The sequence below is a fragment of the Mesocricetus auratus genome, unplaced genomic scaffold (assembly GCF_017639785.1).
Source record: "Mesocricetus auratus isolate SY011 unplaced genomic scaffold, BCM_Maur_2.0 Super-Scaffold_100003, whole genome shotgun sequence".
Classification (NCBI taxonomy): Eukaryota; Metazoa; Chordata; class Mammalia; order Rodentia; family Cricetidae; genus Mesocricetus; species Mesocricetus auratus.
Window position 1 is genome coordinate 40,355,922 of NW_024429188.1, and position 18,348 is coordinate 40,374,269.

At 36.3% G+C, this 18,348-nt stretch overlaps 1 protein-coding gene across 5 annotated transcripts in view; it reads right to left on the reverse strand.

Moving 5' to 3' along the window:
- Pola1 (DNA polymerase alpha 1, catalytic subunit) overlaps positions 1-18,348 on the reverse strand; it is a 304,504-nt gene that overhangs the window by 119,023 nt on the left and 167,133 nt on the right. Inside the window, exons 35-36 of one of the 5 annotated variants that reach the window (XR_005876751.1) lie at positions 10,851-10,929; positions 9,802-9,828 (exon numbers count right to left, since the gene is read on the reverse strand). The exons of 2 other annotated variants lie outside the window; for them this stretch is intronic. The gene's annotated coding sequence lies outside the window, so the exon portion shown is untranslated. Of the gene's footprint in view, positions 1-9,801; positions 9,988-10,850; positions 10,930-18,348 lie in introns of all 5 variants that reach the window. 2 more of the 5 variants (XR_005876753.1, XR_005876752.1) reach the window with 2 other exon arrangements.

The window sequence follows — 18,348 nt, forward strand, 5'->3', positions numbered from 1 at the left end:
TTTTGACATCAATTTCTTTAAGACTAGCCTCCTATAACAATAAAAAATTACTAAAATCCCTAATCAGAAATGAGAAATACCTAGCAGATGGATTGCATTTCTTCTTCAGTTCAGTCCCCATGACCCCTATAGGATGCTAGCTTGCATTTAAAAGGAAACCTGCCTGATATAGCATTCCCAAATTCTTGATCTTCAATTTGAAACTCTGGCTGCACACTGGAATCCCCAAAGGTGCATTAACACAGGTGGCTGAGCACCATCTCTGGGGCTTTTGATTGAGGGCTGGGGTGGAGCCTGAGAATCAGCATCTTTAACAGGTTTCCAGGTGCTAGTGCTGCTGCTGATTTGGAGACATCACTTTGAGAATCACCAGTGCCATTTAGAATGGGTATTGGGGTTTTTAAAAGCCCCCAAGTGATACTAATATGCAGACAGGGTTGAGAATCACTGCTCTGCATTACTCCCATTTTCTCTCTGCTGCTTAAAATGATTTTCTGAACAATGCACTTTATTAACAGAATTATACTTAGAAATAGTCTCTCAAGTTATTTTTCCTTCAATATTTACTTTTTTCTCTCTACATACTGCTTATGTGGCTATTCTAAACTCTCTCAAGTTCTCCAGGAAGTGTCTGAATTAGCAATGCCTCAAATCGGAGTAAATTCTACCAATAGAATTGACCAATTCTACATGCCTTATACCAAGTGTGTAGCTTAGTAACAATTTAAAGAAAGCACCAAAAATATAATCTAAATATACACTCTAAATATAACACAGTCCCTAAAATACGAAATGTACTCCTATCAGAATAAAAGTATTTTAAAGGGTTTCAAAAAAGTGTCTGAGAAGTGAGCACAATTTATTTTTTACAAGTAACAAGAAATCGTGTATTTAAGCCCTAAACTTTAAAGGTGAAATAGATTTCACAGGTCTACCCTAATCTTTTACATCTGAGGAAAATGAAAGTCAATTCCTTGTACAGAAGCATGGTGTATGAACTTAACTTCCAGCTCAGTGTTCTTTACACTTTTTTTTTATTTTATTTTCCAGTTTAAATTTAGATAAGAAACAAGGTTGCTTCACAAGTCAGTTCCAGGTCCCTCTCCCTTTCCCTCCCCTCCTCCCGTGCCCTCCCCTCAACCCCCCCGTTATCCCCTCATTCCCCCAGGGAGGGTGAGGCCCTCCATGGGGGTGTCCATCGTCTGTCATTTCATATAGGGCAGGGCCTAGACCCTTCCCCAAGAGTTCAGGGGGTGAGAGTGCATCATGTTCAATACATCAGACACTAGAGAGCACTTGTAATGTGGCTGCTCCAAACTCAGATGATGTAAGGGTAAAACTACAGCTTCCTGATATTTTTAAATATTCATTATAGACTGAAATATTTTGGCTATAATGGATTAAGTAAAACATAATATTTTTAGCATACATTATCAACGCCTTGTTAAAAAAAAAAATACAAGTGGTGCCGGGAGGTGGTGGCACATGCCTTCAATCCCAGCACTCGGAAGGCAGAGGCAGGCGGATCTCTGTGAGTTCCAGGCCAGCCTGTTCTACAGAGCGAGTTCCAGGACAGCCTCCAAAACAATATAGAGAAACCCTGTCTCGAAAAACCAAAAAAAAAAACAAAAAAACAAAAAACAAACAAAATAAAAAAGTGGGGCCTGGGAGTATAGTTCAGTGGATAGAGCTACCATACAAGAAGTCCAGAGTCCAATACACAGGACTGCATTAACTGGGTATGTATAAGATCCTATCTCAAAAAAAGAAAAAGAAAAAATACAAGTCTAAATGTTATACACACTTTAATAAAGATTGTTTTTATGATATTAAGGTAGTACCCTATAAATGAATATAAATCTCCGAAAAGTTGCTTGCTCTGGTCTTTTTGCCCATTTTTCCTACTAGGTGGTTCACCTTTTCTCCTTGATATCAAAGAGTACGTCATATATGAAGGACAATCAACCCCTATTTGCTATTGTATTGTTTGTTGTTCATCATTTAATTTTTTAACTTTGTGAAATGTATTGCTTATACATATATGCAACACGGAAATTCTATTACTTATGTTTTCATGTATATGGGTGTTTTGCTGCATATATGTCTGCGTACCAAACATGTGACCAATGTAGTGAAGGCCAGAGAAAGGAGTCAGATCCCATGGAACTAGAGTTATAGTTATGAAGGCCAAGTGAGTGCTGAGATCTCTGGCATCTAAGTTCTCTGGAAAAGCAGCCAGTGTTCTTATCCACTGAGCCATCTCAATAGCCAAAAGAAATTCTTTTAAATTTATAGTTACATTTCTTGATGTTTTCTTCTTTGAGGTTTCTAATTTATCTTATTGTTTCAAAGTGTTCTCAAGTAAGCAGAGCAAAGAGAATTTTTGAGTCATGAAACTACTCCATGTGATACTACAATGGTTTATACATGCTACTGTGTATTTGTTCACACAAAATGTGTAATACCATGAATGAGCTGTAAGGTAAACTATAAGCAACAATGTGCCAATGTCCATACACTCACTAATAATGATGGATGTACCACTATAACAGAGGATGTTGTGAGGATATGCATATGATAAGAAGGAAATCTAGGAGAAATCTGTTGTGATCCTGAAACTGTTCTAGATAGCCATCTGTTTTGAAAAAGACTTCCCAATTCTAAGGTTGGTATTGCTTTTATACCCTGAAGAAGAAAGGAAAACACTCAACTACAAATTTCTAGATGATTGTTATCTTCTAGTAAGAGCCATCCCTTATTAACTATTAGTTTCAATTTTGGATCTACTTGTGAATTCTTTTATAGCAATTCTGTTAAATCATTAAGTACTCATGGGGGAAAAACCAACTACCCTAAACACCTATGGTCATAGTTCCTCTAATTATCTAAATTTTATACAAAAATTGTGACATTTAAAAAAACTGAGGAATTTTTAATAGGTAAAATTATAAAATAATATTTAATAGACAAACTTACGAAATGATAATGGTTCTAACCAAGAATGCATTTCCAACTTTCCTAAAATATTCTTTTAAGTCCTTCTATAGCATTTAAAAATTTTGTTCACATTCAAGCATTTAAATATATTCTTTGGCATTTCATATTTTCTAGTCATTTGTATACATGAAATTTATTTTGTTGCACTTTCTAAGTGGTTATTGTTTGTATAGCTCAAAAGGTACTGATCTGAAATTAATTTTATAACTTGTATTCTTAACATGTACTTTTTGTGTTTTAGGATAAATTTCACTGGGTTTTCTAAGTTTACAACAATCTACAGGTAATGCTTTTTTTTTCTTCCCTTCCAATTTTTAAAATATATTTTTGTTCATATTATGATGGTTAGCTCTTTGACAGCTTGGCACTATTGATCAGCATTTCCACTGGGGTGCCCCTCCAGCCAATTTCACAAGAATCTTCAGTTTTAGACCCATGAATTTAGTCAAAGAAGGATGGATCTCCACAACTGACAAAAGAGCCTGTAAGAATCTTTGTCTCAACATTTGCTTTTGAATTCAGTTTACGGATATTAAATGGCTAACTAAATACTGAAATAGTTCCTTTCATATTTGGAGATTCAGTCCTCTAAGGAGCTACTGTCCCTAATATAGGATGAATATAAATTCAGTTTTGTTATCCAATAGCACCTCTTGGCTCAGTCTGAATACATCACAAAACAATATAATGTGACAGAGGAGTGGTCTCAGTTTAGGGAATTCACACAGAATACAACAGACTAGATGGTAAAGGTCTGCTTAAGGCAAAAATTCTCTAGTTTTACACCATATTGTTGTTTTGCCATAGCACCCCAGGCTGTTCTGGAAGTAAATACATAGTTCAGGCTGCCCCCCAATTTGTAATCCTCCTGCCTCAGTCCCCCAAATGCTGAAATTACAGAATACACTACCACGCCAAGCACAAAAATAATTGCATTACCCCACCATATTAAGTCAGACTTTGTCATTGCAGTTTTCATTTCCAAACACTCTTTCAAATAGGTGAAACAAAGATTTTTAGGTTAGTAATACTACTCTATATGATATTATAAAGGGATGATGTGATATGCAACTGCCAGATCAGGGCACAGAAACATACATTTGTTAAAGATGCCAGTTTTGCAGCCTTACCCTAGATGTTGAATCAGGTTCTCTGGGTGTGATACCTGGTAATCTGTTTCATGAAGTTTTTCAAAGTTTGTCTGTGATGAATAAGCCTGTGTTCATATAAGTAAGGCTTAGTAGCCATGAATTATCAAACTACACGGCATACTCTATCAAGATGTGAAACACAGAAACAAGGTTATGGAAGAGGGCTAGAATAACAGGTAAAAGGTGTTATCTATAAGAACACAAATATAAATAATCAATTAAGCTCAGCTGCTGTATCCTGACACTGTGTTCAATATGCCACTACTCTCAAAACTCATGATTAAATAGGATTTTAATTTATATTCTCGGGGCTTATAGTTTCTAAGTTGGAAAAGGTATAAATCTCCCATCTTATAAATGGAAGCGTTCATATTTAACTGAAACAAATTCAAAGAAAAATTATTTGCCTTATCTCCTCAGATGCCTTGACCTTGCTCAAGATGTTGTAACTAGCCTCTGAATCTACTTCATGTTTCACTCATCTGGAGTAAGGCTGACATGCTTCAGTTGGATGCTGATATGGTTTTAGAAAAAGGTCTGTTAACCCACTGCCACTTCTGATTTCACTCTAAAGCTTAGGAAATGCTTCTTGAACAGGATTCTCTTTAGCTTCTCATCTGATGTTTTATATAATAAAACTAAAGAATTTGACTTTATTCTCTAAGTACTGTCACTAAGTGTTCCCCCGGGAAAGCAGAAAATGGCCCTGGAGTAGGCCACTAATTTCCTAAGAGAGAAGTCTCTACCTAATCAACCCTTCTTCCCTAGGAACACTCTTTGAAGGCCTTGAATATTAGAAGCCAGCAGAGAGATTTACATTTGCCCATGCTGGACTTCAAGCTATCATCAAGAAAGGGAAGCCACTTAGAACAAGATGGATTTTATTAATCCTTTGGCGATGACTAAGATACTATTAATTGGCCACAAACCTGACACAAACACAGAAAGTCGAGTCGTTTTACCCATTAGCATGAAATAGGACTCTTCATTAGAGTCATGAAAACAGGCATGGTCATCAGTAGTTCTCTTAGCAGAAAGTACTTGTCCTTGAGCTCCCCCAAGATATATCTTGGCTATCTATATCAGGAATAGCATTACCAAAACTGTATATTTAAATGAACCTTTGAAAACAATCCCCCTGCAGCTAGAGAGATAGCTAAGCAATCGAGAACACTGGTTGTTCTTCCAGGAGTTCCAGTTTCAATCCCCAGGACTCAAAAAAAAGGGCTCACAACAGTCTATAACTTCAGTTCTAGGAAATTTGATGCCCTTTTACTTGGTCTCTGCAGTTAAAAAATAATTTAATTAAGTGACCCTCCCCCAAAAGGTTGTAGTACTATCATATCTATATAAATTCCTTTCTCCAAATGAATGTCAACTAAGGCAAAACAATATTCTATATTAAACACACTTCAGTTGTTACATTTGGGGGAGGACTCACTTTTATAAGACATGGAATGCAAGGTGAATATGATTTCAAGAGGAAGAGGTTCAAATACATTAGCATAAAAGAGTGAGGAAAAGGTTGAAAATGGAGAAGAAAACAGAAAGGGAATCACCAGCCAGCTTCTTAGACCCTGATGGGTTCACTGAGCTTTCAGCTTCTACAGTCTAGGTGAGTGTATGAGACACCACAAAGGCTGGGAAAATAGGCTTCTTCTCTTTTAATTTTAAACAGAATTAAGATCTGTGATACTAAGAGTAATTCAGATGGTCAATTCTCCAGCTTCCTTCAGGCTATCTGAGGTAAGAATTTCAAAGGCACCAGTGCCTTCCTTGACCATGCCTAACTCTCCTTACAGGAGGCAAGTAAAAAAAGATAGCAACACAATCAAAAGGCAGAGAGGAAGGGCCAGTTTCTGGTGCTCACCTCACTTACTTTATCAGTTCTTCTGTATTTTGGGCAAACTCTTCACTCTATGAGTCTCTGGGTATATTCCCATGAGTATGGAGTTCCGGGTCTTTTATGGGAAAATAATGAGAAAGACCACTGTCCCAAGTTGCCTTCAAATAGTGGAAAACAAGAAAAACTCCGACATACACAAATTCATCTTCTCTCCTAATGAAATACGCTGTAGGATACATGGGACTTCTTCTCTAAGGTATGCGTACATGTGTGTGTGCAAGTTCATCAGGTTGTCTAGTGGTAGGTTATCTAGGAATTATAATATGATGTTTACTACTCAGAAAATAGAAAACAATACAAATATCTTCTCTATGTCCCTTCATAACAAAACTTAGTGATGATCACATCAATTAAATATTGAATATCTAACAAATACATATGACCTATTGGGGAAAGAAAGGTAAAGGTTAAGTTGCATTATATTTTTAGAGAGATAATGCTAAAATTTTTTTCTTAATTTCCATCATTCAGTTTCCTGTAAATTACTTAGGTTTCCCAATAGAAACAAAGAATTCAAACGGTTAGTCTCTTGCCTCTTCTCGGAGCTTCTTAAAGTTTATGGCTTTAGGAAATAATATGTCCCCAGTTTCAAATTGTGGAATGACTTTTTTTGTTTCAACGTAAAATGACACAAGAATCTTCTCACTACCTGAGCAGTTTATGAAGTACTTTTGATGTTAAATTATGTCTGAAAGCTCCAGAACATTCTAGTACCTTCTCTGCGCTGATAGAATGATGAAAATGCAAGAACACATGATTCTACTAAACACCAAGACAAGTCTTCTCATTTGCCCAGAATTATTTAACCTTTTCCCTAACATGAACAACATTTAAAATGCTTCACTTATGAAACGAAAAGTAAGCTTCAACTGGAAATGCCACAGAGAACTGCCATTATGCTCATAATTCAACTCTGTGTTATTCAATGCAACCTAAGGGGTACCTTTTGTATAGTACAAAATATGGAACTACACATTTGTGAAAGGTCATGGAAACACTAGGAGACAAGAAGAAAGTGAATTAGTGAAAAATGAATTCAGTGCAGATTTTTACATTAGATGTCAAAGTTAATACAGTTTCTTACTAACAAGGTACCATCAATCGCTAGAAATGGAAAGCTGTAACGTTAAAATAACTTGCTAAGTCTTTCATGTAACTGCTTAGATTTTTCCCTTCACAAGGCAGATAAAAGGTTCCCTTTTCCCTCTGTGTTTATAATTTGTTGTTTGCCTTAAAGAAGTAATTTCTTGAAAATGGACTTTCCTTGTTAATAAAAACCCCAGTGACTCAACACTAAAAAAATGGAATCTAAGAAAGCTAAAAAAAAGATTTAGCTTGATATTAAATATTTTTGTTACCATTAAAACAACTTTCAAGTTCACTACAAATTGTGAGGAAAAATCACTTCTTTAAAAAAATGGAGTATGCATATATGTTTTTGATAAAAATTAAACCCCATACATTGTAAAGATGTTGTGTATTTAATAAACAGAGAAAGACATTTCAAATAGAAAACTAGCATAGCCCCCCTGAAGAACACATTAAAGCTCTAGGCTGAAGAGAAGCAAAAGGAAGATCAAATCCTTTTACTCATGCAAGGTAGACAAAGGAACATGGGGCAAATTGGACTGGAACGCTGACGAACTTCAGGTCATAAGGAGCTAGAGTCAGAGACTATTTCTAAGTTAAAACTCTTCATGAAATAAATACAACTTAAAACCCCATTATAATTAATATAAAATAGAAAGGCCTCCTATACTTCTTAAAAATACACACTAACTTAAAAATGAGGAAATAGTCATTTTGTTGCCTAATAATCTACTCAAATACTAAAACTTCCCAAGCTTTCAAATATGTATGATAAACCTCAGTTAAAAATGTTTAATTGTCTCAAATTATTAAACCACTTGTACAAATTCAAGAAACAAATTCTATTTTGCTGAGACTGATACTGTATAAACTATGAAAAATTGTTAACTACTCAAAGTATTTTTCTTTTAGTTTCATACATAAAGATTTAGCTAACAAACTATAACAATACTTTAAATCAGACAAAAATTATTTTATCATAGAAGTAGCATTTCTGGAAAAATATATTTTACCAAGCCTATTTTAAAATAAAGAAATAAGAAGCATAAAGAAAAAAATCTTAATATGCAGTTTGGTAAAGTTCAAGTCACTCTTTGAACAACACGTTTATCTATCCAGTAAAGCTTGTGTTAATGCGATGTAAGAGTTTGGCAAATTCAACTTTAATGGAGCATAAAAGTGCTTTTGCTTGAAAGTGAGATCATTTTTAAAAATTCAAAGCATGATCACTTTTTCTTTTTTCATAGGAACAATCTGATACAAGCTGCAAAGCTTAAATAAACTAGAAACATTTCAAATGATCCATAAGGGATTAATAAGCACCACAGGAAGTCCTATAGGCTCAGCGTATACATTTTCCTTCCCCCCCTCCCAGGATGGGCATGATATGAAATTCTAAACAGAAGTCAAGTTTCAAAGTCTCTGAATGTTAAAGGGCTGTTATATTGGGGTGAGAGGTCATAACTAAGGACTCTCTAATTTGAAATGGATCAAATTCCAGTGACACTCCGATAGAATCATGCAAACTTAGATATTCAATTAAAAAGGTCTTCTTGCTGATGGTAATAGCCGGTGGTCAGGAGAAAACTAAGGCAAAAGGAATAGCGGCAAGCTACAGGCCACTAATATAGCAAGGATGAAATGACAGCTATTAGTTTGGCAGAGATAATCTATGCTGAAACACAAAACACAAACGCACACAATTTCTTTCAATACAATTTTCTTGTCTTCCCACTGACTTCTGTGATTACCGCAGAAAGCAGGGTTCTAAACACGTTTCCCAATTGAATTCTCAATCAATAATAGTAAAAAAAATTCAGATGGAAGACACAGGAAGTGCATATGGCATTAGTAAATGTTTGCAAAATAGGCTAAATTTATCAATATGCAGAGAACTTGGTAAGAAGAAACCTAAACCTCAGATACCTAGAAGGGATCATATTTTTGTCATCCCATAGCTCAGTGACATCGCTGTGACCATAAAATTGAAATTCTTTTCATTCTTAGGTTAAATAATCTTCATTCTTAATCTTTATAATTATTGTCTCTTTGAGAATACATCCCATGAAATTCACTGTTTTAACAGAACACATAAACAGTAACTCTGTTTTCTGTAAGCAATAATACCAGCTTTCTTTATCCTATAGACAAATTAACAACTCAGTTCTAGGTTCCAAATTTCTGTCAGTAAGAACATAGCTTTCTAGTGAGCACCCAAGTTTATTCCTGAAGTAAGCACTTAAGTGTGAGAGGAAAAAATACTCCTTACATTTCGTACATGCTCTAGAATATGCATTATTCTAAAACTGACATTTTATTAGTTAGCTGACAGCAACAGATTACACTTGCTATGATGAGATTTACTTTGTCAAAATGAAATGTAAATAGCAATAAAAGTGACAGTTAACAATACCAATTAAAACCAGATCAATAAGAAAAACTTTCAAAGAGACAAAAAAAAAAAAAGAATTTGTTTCAAGCACAGTCTTAAGGAAGGAACACGAACCGGCCAATTGCTGATGTTCTTGCCCTCTCATAGAATATAATGGGCCCTTACTAAGGCTTTGGCTATTTTATTGCTAATTCACATTGTCTATAGAAAATGAGTAAAAGAAAAGAGGTATAATCAATTCAGACATTCAGTCAACTATTGCATACCTGTTTTGTTCTTGGACTTTTCAGTAACTGGATAGACCAAGATGAAAAATGTCACTTCTCTGTGGAACAAGTTTTTTGAAAAGCATATCTGGGCTTTGGCTCCAAAAAGTATACTTCTAAAATCCACTGAGTTTCTTCCTATGAAGTTCAAATTCCTTATTCATAAGACACCACCTTAGAGGGGTACTACAAGAGTTAAATGACACTGTGTATAAAAGTATTAACAAAGCATTTAAATGACAGCTCAAAATTATTCAATCTTCTTTTTCCTGATTTCCAGGAGCCTACAATGTTATAGCAAATAAAATGATTGGCCAAATAGAACAACATACTTTGATAGACTATATTAAAGAAACAGGCAAAAACAATATATATATTCAATCTTCAGGAATTCAGGAAACAAAATGACTTTCCATGGGTATGATGTACAAAAAGCTTCCTAGAAGTTAGATAGCCTTCAGTCTCTTTCTTCCTCTTCCTCCTCCTTCTTAAGACAGAGTCTAATTCACATTGTAGTTCAGAGGGGCCTGGAATTTACTATGTGGCCTAGGCCAGTCTCAAATTCATATCAACCTTCCTATTTAATCTCTCTTAATGTGGGGTGATAGGTATGGCTTACTGTGCTGGGAAGGCCTTAGGTCTTAGGCTGAGGATAATTTAAAGAGGGATGGCAAGCAGACAAGTAAACTCCTGACAGTCAAAAATAAAAAAACAAAAGCAAAGTTTGATAAAAGGAACAATCATTTGACAATGTTGCAAAGGAAAAGTGTGTGGGGAGGAAAGACAGATAAGGCAATGTCTCAAAGTAAAATAAAGATCTCTGCTATAGTTCCACATAGATATAATTAAACTACTACAGCTGTCAAAGAACACAAAGTTTGTGTCATAATCTCAAAATGGTACATCAAACAGGATCGTATGTTACCTACAAATCTAAGGTCAAAAAATCACCCCAATCAGTTTAATTAATATCCAGCATAATGTAACCCACAAAGGGCAATCATAACTAAATAACACAGAGCCCAAGGAAAAAAATGTGTGTTACTTACAGGCCTTGTTTAAAAAGCATAAAGGAAGGAAAATACACAAATATAACACTGAATACAGGTGTGTAGCAGGAACTGAGGCCTAGAACAGAGAGAACATTTTTAGATTACCCATAGAAGAAAACTTCTGAATGTGGAAGATGAGAAGACAGTCCAGCAAGAGATTGCAGCAATACCATTAATGCAAAATATTCAAAGATTTCCAAAGCACACTAGCAGCAAGATAGATTTCTCTAGATACAGTGTTTTCACATGGGTGACCTGCAGATGACATGCTAGTTCTACAATTTATGACTTTTGGATTAAAGCTGGGAAAAGGGGTATCATTGCAGACACAGACAGCTGTTAACGATAGCACAGCTACAAGCTGCACAGTGATCAAGAGTTACTGAACTAAGAAAAACCTCAGCAAGTACTCCCTCAATTATTCTGGCCCTTGGACATTTCAATGGGAAACTACTCATCGATATTATTCTTTTTCCAACATTCATTTTATAGAATACCAAGACAGAATCAAATGTTGGCTTACTATTGTAAATGGTGGAGGGAGCCTGCTCTGATTTCCTTTCTTTTATCACCACCTTGGGTTTGTGTTTTAGAATGCCAACTAGGTTTTGAAAAGAGGGTGGAGGATGGGAGGGGGACATGCTCTTCCCTTCAGTGGAGACAAAAGATAGCAGCTATTTCATTCTGTGAGTATACTACATCCCTTAATTCTCTCACCATCACATTAAACTGTGATTTTCAATAGAGATCTGAAAAATGTATTACTTTTTACCTGTTATTTTTGAAAAGAATTAGCAAGCAATTAGAGGGAAAGGATAAAAGTAGGGCAAAAATGTTTCTGTTTTTTTTTCCAGACCAGCTAGCATTTTGAGAGTTTAAAATGACTAGAAAGGCAAACCGTTAGGTATTCAGAAGGAAAATGTGAATGTTTTCCCAAAGGCATTATTAACAATTAATAATCATTACACTGGTGCCTTGTTTACCTGACCTTGTGTAAATTCAGCAGCCTGGTAATTAGACCCAGATTTTGCACATTTGTATATTTCCATGCATAGATTTGACTCATTCATTCATCCATTAAAATTTGCTTGACAGACATAGATGAATAATCAAGCTACAATTTGTATTTACTGGATTATAGAAAATTGCCCAAACTGTTAAGTTCAAGGCAAGCCCATTCTTGCTTCTCTCTTATGACTGATGTAAAAGCAATTACATATCAGAGGATTGCCCCAAAGCTCTCAGAAGTGGTACTGTTTTTGCAATCTGGGATCTTTAAGAGATTTTCCCCCTGAATGTAGACTGTTTAAAGATTAACAGAATGAAGGATAAAGCCCTGCATGTGTTTAAGTTTCTCATGTACTTCACTTCACTGTTGTTTTACAGTCAAAGTCCTGACAACATTTGGAATGAGTAACAATGCAAGCATATCCTGGAAGGACACAGATGAAGGCAGTGAAAGGTCTGAAGGGGAAAAGGCAGGCAACGTTTAGAGAGTTTCATGACATTTTCCCCATCTCTCCCTGGCCAGCCCTCTTTCTAACTTGATCAATGAGAAACAAAGACATTGTATGACTCTATCAATATATTTTAATTTAAAGGAGAACAAATTCCAGGGCCAAACTTCTCAAAAATTGTCATGTTAAGTACTAGCCAAAAATGCTGTTATGTGGAACTGTATTTTATTCTATTGTATTGATTTGCTTTGAGTAACTAACTGAACCATTACTAAAACATGCTTTTTTTAGCGCAAGGTACAGTACTTCTTTAGAAAATACAACAAATCTTTCTCTTCAATCTGCTTATTTTGATTGCCTACTTTAGAAAAGATCAATCCTGACTTTTAAAAAATGTGTATAGCCAGCATTATCAGATTGTTTTAAAGCTCTTAGATCAGAACCTATACATATATACATAAATATGTTTTGTAGTCTTTCCTAGGGATATGGTTCTTCAATTTGAAGAAAAAAGATTTCTTAGAACTATTTTACAAATATATTAGCATTATTATATTCAAAATTTGACTTCAAGCAGATTTTTCACCAGATAGGAGACAATGAGATAAAATAGGTGCCACATACAGAAGCTCAACAAGCAGAAAGTGTTCCCAAATATCACAAGCATACATACATACACTGATTTTATTCTCAGCAAATTCTAACTTTGGACGGTTTTTCCCTCAAATATCCCATCTTCTCTTTCTATAAAAAATGTCAAGTCATGATGGAGATCAGTTAGAATGGCCTGAAAACATCTGATAGATTATCAAGGAACAAAGTAAAACATTGGTTTTCAAAATGAATTGCTCTTACAGTACACATGTTTGCAAATACAGAAACAGAAATTAAGATGCTTTTAGTGAATGCAATGTCAAATAAAACTGAGTGTCTACTGAGTCAGTGGCACTGAGTTTTCGACACTTTAATAGGCATTTCAGGGGTTCCATGTCAAGAAGACATGGTCTTGGCATTTCATTATGATAAAACAGCTTTGATTTAAAAACCAAACACAAAAGTTATTTCAACAGAAACAACAGATAGATGTGGTGGTAAGGGTATTTTATGGGATTTTGAAAAGAGAGACAGCTGGCAAAGAGGCAGAGGCTACTCAAAGCTTTCCCCGGTGCACAACGTAGATGGTTTTTACCTGTTTGCTAAGTGTCTTGCAAGAGGTCATGGCCTACACATCGTACGTTACTTCTACTCTACCTGATAAAGGGAGGGCAGTAGCAAAAACATATAACTGTTTTACCAACTACAGTGATAGTCCAAAAAAAATCATCTAAACTCATGTCCTTTGTTCTAGCAATCCTGTAGCTGCTTCTACTAACAATTTCCCATAATTAATATAGGAAATGTATACGGCATGAACTCTTGCAAAAGACTTACCAAACAGGTAAAGAACCATCTACGTGCCCTGAGGAAAGCTTTAAGTAGCCTCTGTCTCCTTTGCCAGCCGTCTCTTTCGATATCCCGTAAGCCACCCTTACCACCACATATTAATATGGGAAGTGGGAAAACAAACATTTTGAAGGTGTGTGGCAAAGATAGATTCCCTGACACCAAGGCAGCATGCTTCTTACAGGGAGCCCTTAGCTGCTGACCTAAATCTTCTGTCAGTTCATTAGGTGCACCACAATCACTAGTTGTATATGGAAGAGAAGAGGTCCTAACTATTAAGAAGACTGAATGAGACAAACTTTCATAAGGATTCATCTGTGAGTCTGGATTCTACATTCTATCATAAGTCACTCTGTTGTTTATACTGAGTTCTCTTAACCTGTGACCAGTTTAAGTGAGTACATATCAATAAACATAACTCTGATGAGAGGTAAAACTAACCAGGTCTCATCACTCTTCTTTCTGGAAGAGTGTACTTTGTGCATGCCAAGGCTAGAGAAGTGAAACACAAAAATAAACAAATATAAATACAGAAAGCATGATGCTAAGACTTTATCAAACGTTCTGGTTTTCTAGATGTGATACTAAGAGGAAAATGAATACAGCTGCCAGTAAAGACAAAGTACATAAACAGGACTCTGAAGAACCTGTATTTTTGTTTTGTTTTGTTTTTTTTGGTTTTTCGAGGGAGGGTTTCTCTGTATTGTTTTGGAAGCTATTGGTCCAGCCCGGCCTCGAACTCACAGAGATCCGCCTGCCTCTGCCTCCCGAGTGCTGGGATTAAAGGCGTGCGCCACCACCGCCCCCGCTCTGAAGAACCTGTTAAGAAGCCAGGTTCCCAGTCACTGCTCAAAGCACACAAAGAATGAAGAATGCCACTGAATAAAAGGAAAGATCAGCATTTCTTCCAAGTAGTAAACAAACACAAATTAAAAACATGAGGTGAAGGCCGGGCGTTGGTGGCGCACGCCTTTAATCCCAGCACTCGGGAGGCAGAGGCAGGCGGATCTCTGAGTTCGAGGCCAGCCTGGTCTACAGAGCGAGTTCCAGGACAGCCTCCAAAATAATACAGAGAAACCTTGTCTCGAAAAACAAAAACAAACAACAACAACAACAAAAAAACCATGAGGTGAGAATAAAACATGCACTGTGTATGTGTGTAATGGAAGAATGAGTTTAACTTATTAGAGACTCCAAAAATGACTGATAGAGATAGCAAGAGAGATTAAAGATGACATCCTAGAAAATAATGTCCAGTAGCTGTAAAGTCATTAAATAGAATTATCTCTACCAGGAAGAGAACAGAAGGGATCAGGGATACTAAGACAGGGGAGGAATAGAGGAGAGCGACAAAAGAGGGAGCCAGTATAGTTTTAAAGAGAAATGCAACACTAGGGAAATGTTCAGAGAGCCACAAGGATGACCCCAACTAAGAATCTAGGCAATAATGGAGAGGCTGCCTTTGATGCTCTTCCCCTATAATGAGATTGATGACTACCTAATTGCCATCATAGAGTCTTTATCCAGTAGCTGACTGAAGGAGAAGCAAGCACCCACAGCTAAGCACTGAGCCATACACCAGGAATCTGGTTGTAAAGAGGAGGAGGGACAACAAAGTAGTCAAGACCATGCTGGGGAAACCCACAGAAACAGTTGACCTGAACTAGTGAGAGCACTGGGACCCCAGTCGTAAAACTGGGGAACCAGCATTGGAAAGAACCAAGCCCTCTGAATGTGGATGCCAGGTAGGAGGCCAGGGCAGTCTATGGGACCTGTGGAGCCACTGATTATCCCTAGTGCACAAATGGACTTTGGGAGCCCATTCCCTATGGAGGGATACTACTGCAGCCCAGATACACAGGAGAGGGCCTAGGCCCTTCCCCAAATGATGTGACAGACTCTGATGATGCCCCATGAAAGAAACTCACTATCCTTGGGGAGTGGGTGGGGGTGGGTTGGGAAGGTCTGTGAGAGGCATGGGAGGATGGGAGGGAATGGGGGATTTATATGTAAAATAAGATTGTTTCTCGAATAAAAAAATAAAAAGGAGATAATAAATAGAAATACCAATGAACATATTAAAAAAAAGAATTATCTCCCCCACTGAATGCAAATACTACATTCACAGATTTTCTGAAAGTTACAAAATTTACTCCCTTGCTCAAGCATGCAAGTCCTGTGTCTTCCATGTCCCTGGCACTATGATTTTCACAGGTAACTTGAAGTTAAACATACTATTTTGTGGTATAGCCTAACCTATGAGGAAAGAAACAATAAACTGAGCCATCACGGGTATGCGTGCAATGGCTTAGGAGCATGTAAAAGAGGTATAAGACATTTTGCCTGAGCTTACTGAGGAAAGCTTTCCAGAGATGAGCCACTGAAGGCAAAAGTAGGCATTGCTGTGATGTGGGGGTGTGGCTTTAGGCAGAGATGACACAGGTGAAGCTGTAGTAGAGCATCATTAATTTTAATGAACAAGCTCTGGTATAGAGGGGATGGCGAAGCTGGAGAAGGCAGAGAGGCTGGTTCATGGCCTAATGTACTGCTATAGAATTTAGTATTTAAGAAATGAGCAACTTCAGGTGGATTATAAAACTGAAAGCGGTGAGAAAAATGGACTAATAGGAGGGTAGACCAAGTAAATGCGGTAAACTCAAGACAGAGAGGCCATGAGTTGAATTAAAGCACTGTAAATTGAGGGAAAGGAAATACGTAAGGGAAACATCATAAGCTCAGAAAACCCAATGTGGGATCTATTACCACAAGTTGGAAAATAATGGGTGGTATACTATGCATATCTTACAACAATCTTGAAATTAGGAAGAGCATAGAATGTTCTGAAAATAGAATTTACATACATATCATACGACATACATGATTATGAACATAGTGAAGTTTCCTCTTCTAAAATAATTTTTCTCTTGCTTAAAGATAAGCATAGTAGGAAACAATAACATTTAAGCAGGAGGATGCAGACAGCCTTTCACAATGGACTTACAAGATTTTCAAAGTTCTCATAGGAACCCTGAAGGAAATCAAAACATTTAAAAGATCGAAAGTAATACACTTTCATTCAAGTTCCTATATACTGAAGAAGTTTCAAAGTCTTACTACTGTTATATGATTCCTAAGAAAAGCACTAGAAAATACAAAATTCCATCTCCAAACTACCTCATTTTAACTTTGGGGTCCTGCTTAGGGGGTGCTGGGCCTATACAAAACTAGGTATTTCCTACTGATCATAAGCTGAAGCTAGATTTAAAAAAGATTATGGTGAGTCATTCACAAGATTGGGAGGGTAGTGACAGGATTGTAAATCTTAGAAGCACTTTAAGAGGTTGAAAAGACCTTAACTCTTGAGCACAAGCACAATCTGATCATGTTGACATCATTATATGGGAGTTCTTGAAGAAATACAGAAATACAGGGAACATGACATTTCTATATACAAATACTTCTCACTTAGATTTCTAAATCATACAACACAAAAGAGACAAGATTGAGCAGTGCTAATTACCTGTCTTTTGTCAAGTGTCAGCAATACACCAGAAGACTTAATAAGGATGGCAAATTCCCACTAAAATGTGTAACTATGAAAAAGAAGTAATGCAATTTTGCTTTCATATAATTATTTCTGGACACAAAAGAACTCATTTAAAATATTTTCTTCTCTTTTAAAAGCATATAGTTAACATGTTGTAAGTATGAAAACAAATGTATCTTGTTTTAATATTCTCATATATAACCCAAGGAAATCAGAGTTTAAAAATTCAATGGTTTTTTAACATTAGAATCCATCAACATATTATTTTGTAAGTTTCAGTAACCACATAGGAGAATTTGCCCCATAAATTCTAATAACACTACAGATACAGGTAAGTCACCAGATACTCTAAAAATAAAACAAAAGGAAACAAAACACCTGCTCAGGCAATTCAACATGCAGCCATGGTCAAGATCTATCATCACTGTCTGGAAAACAGATAAGCAAATATATGATACAAAAGAAATGCTAAAGTGACCAGGTATGGTGGAGCTTACCTTTAATCCTAGCACTTGGGAGACAGAGGCAGGTGGATCTCTGTGAGTTCGAGGTCAGCTTGGTCTACATAGTAAGAACCAGGCCAGCCAGAGCTACACAATGACACCCCATCTCAAAGTACAATAAAGAAAAAAAGACATTGTGAAGATTCTGTATGTAGTGTTCTTAAAAATGTTCTATGACTTCATCATCAATAATTTCAGAAATCACCTAAAGAAAAATAGCTAAAGAAAGGGCTGGCTGGCTGATCACTACAAGCATCAGTTACTGGCTTCCATTGATAATATATAATGGTTTACTGCTGAGTTTGTCCACACCTACAGATAATTTGTTTTGTATTTTAAAGACATTTGTACGTTCCTGGAAAAAGGTTCCACTGTAAGACTGATAAGCTTTCTACTGCACTGAGCCACCTCACCTGGGAAGAGGTGGGCCAGCGAGGATGAAAACAATCAAAACACATTGTACAAAGTTTTTTTAAATGTTCTATTATGTCTTAACATAGTCCTTTGGTCTTCCATAAATTTTTAGAAAATTGAAATGTCTGGGG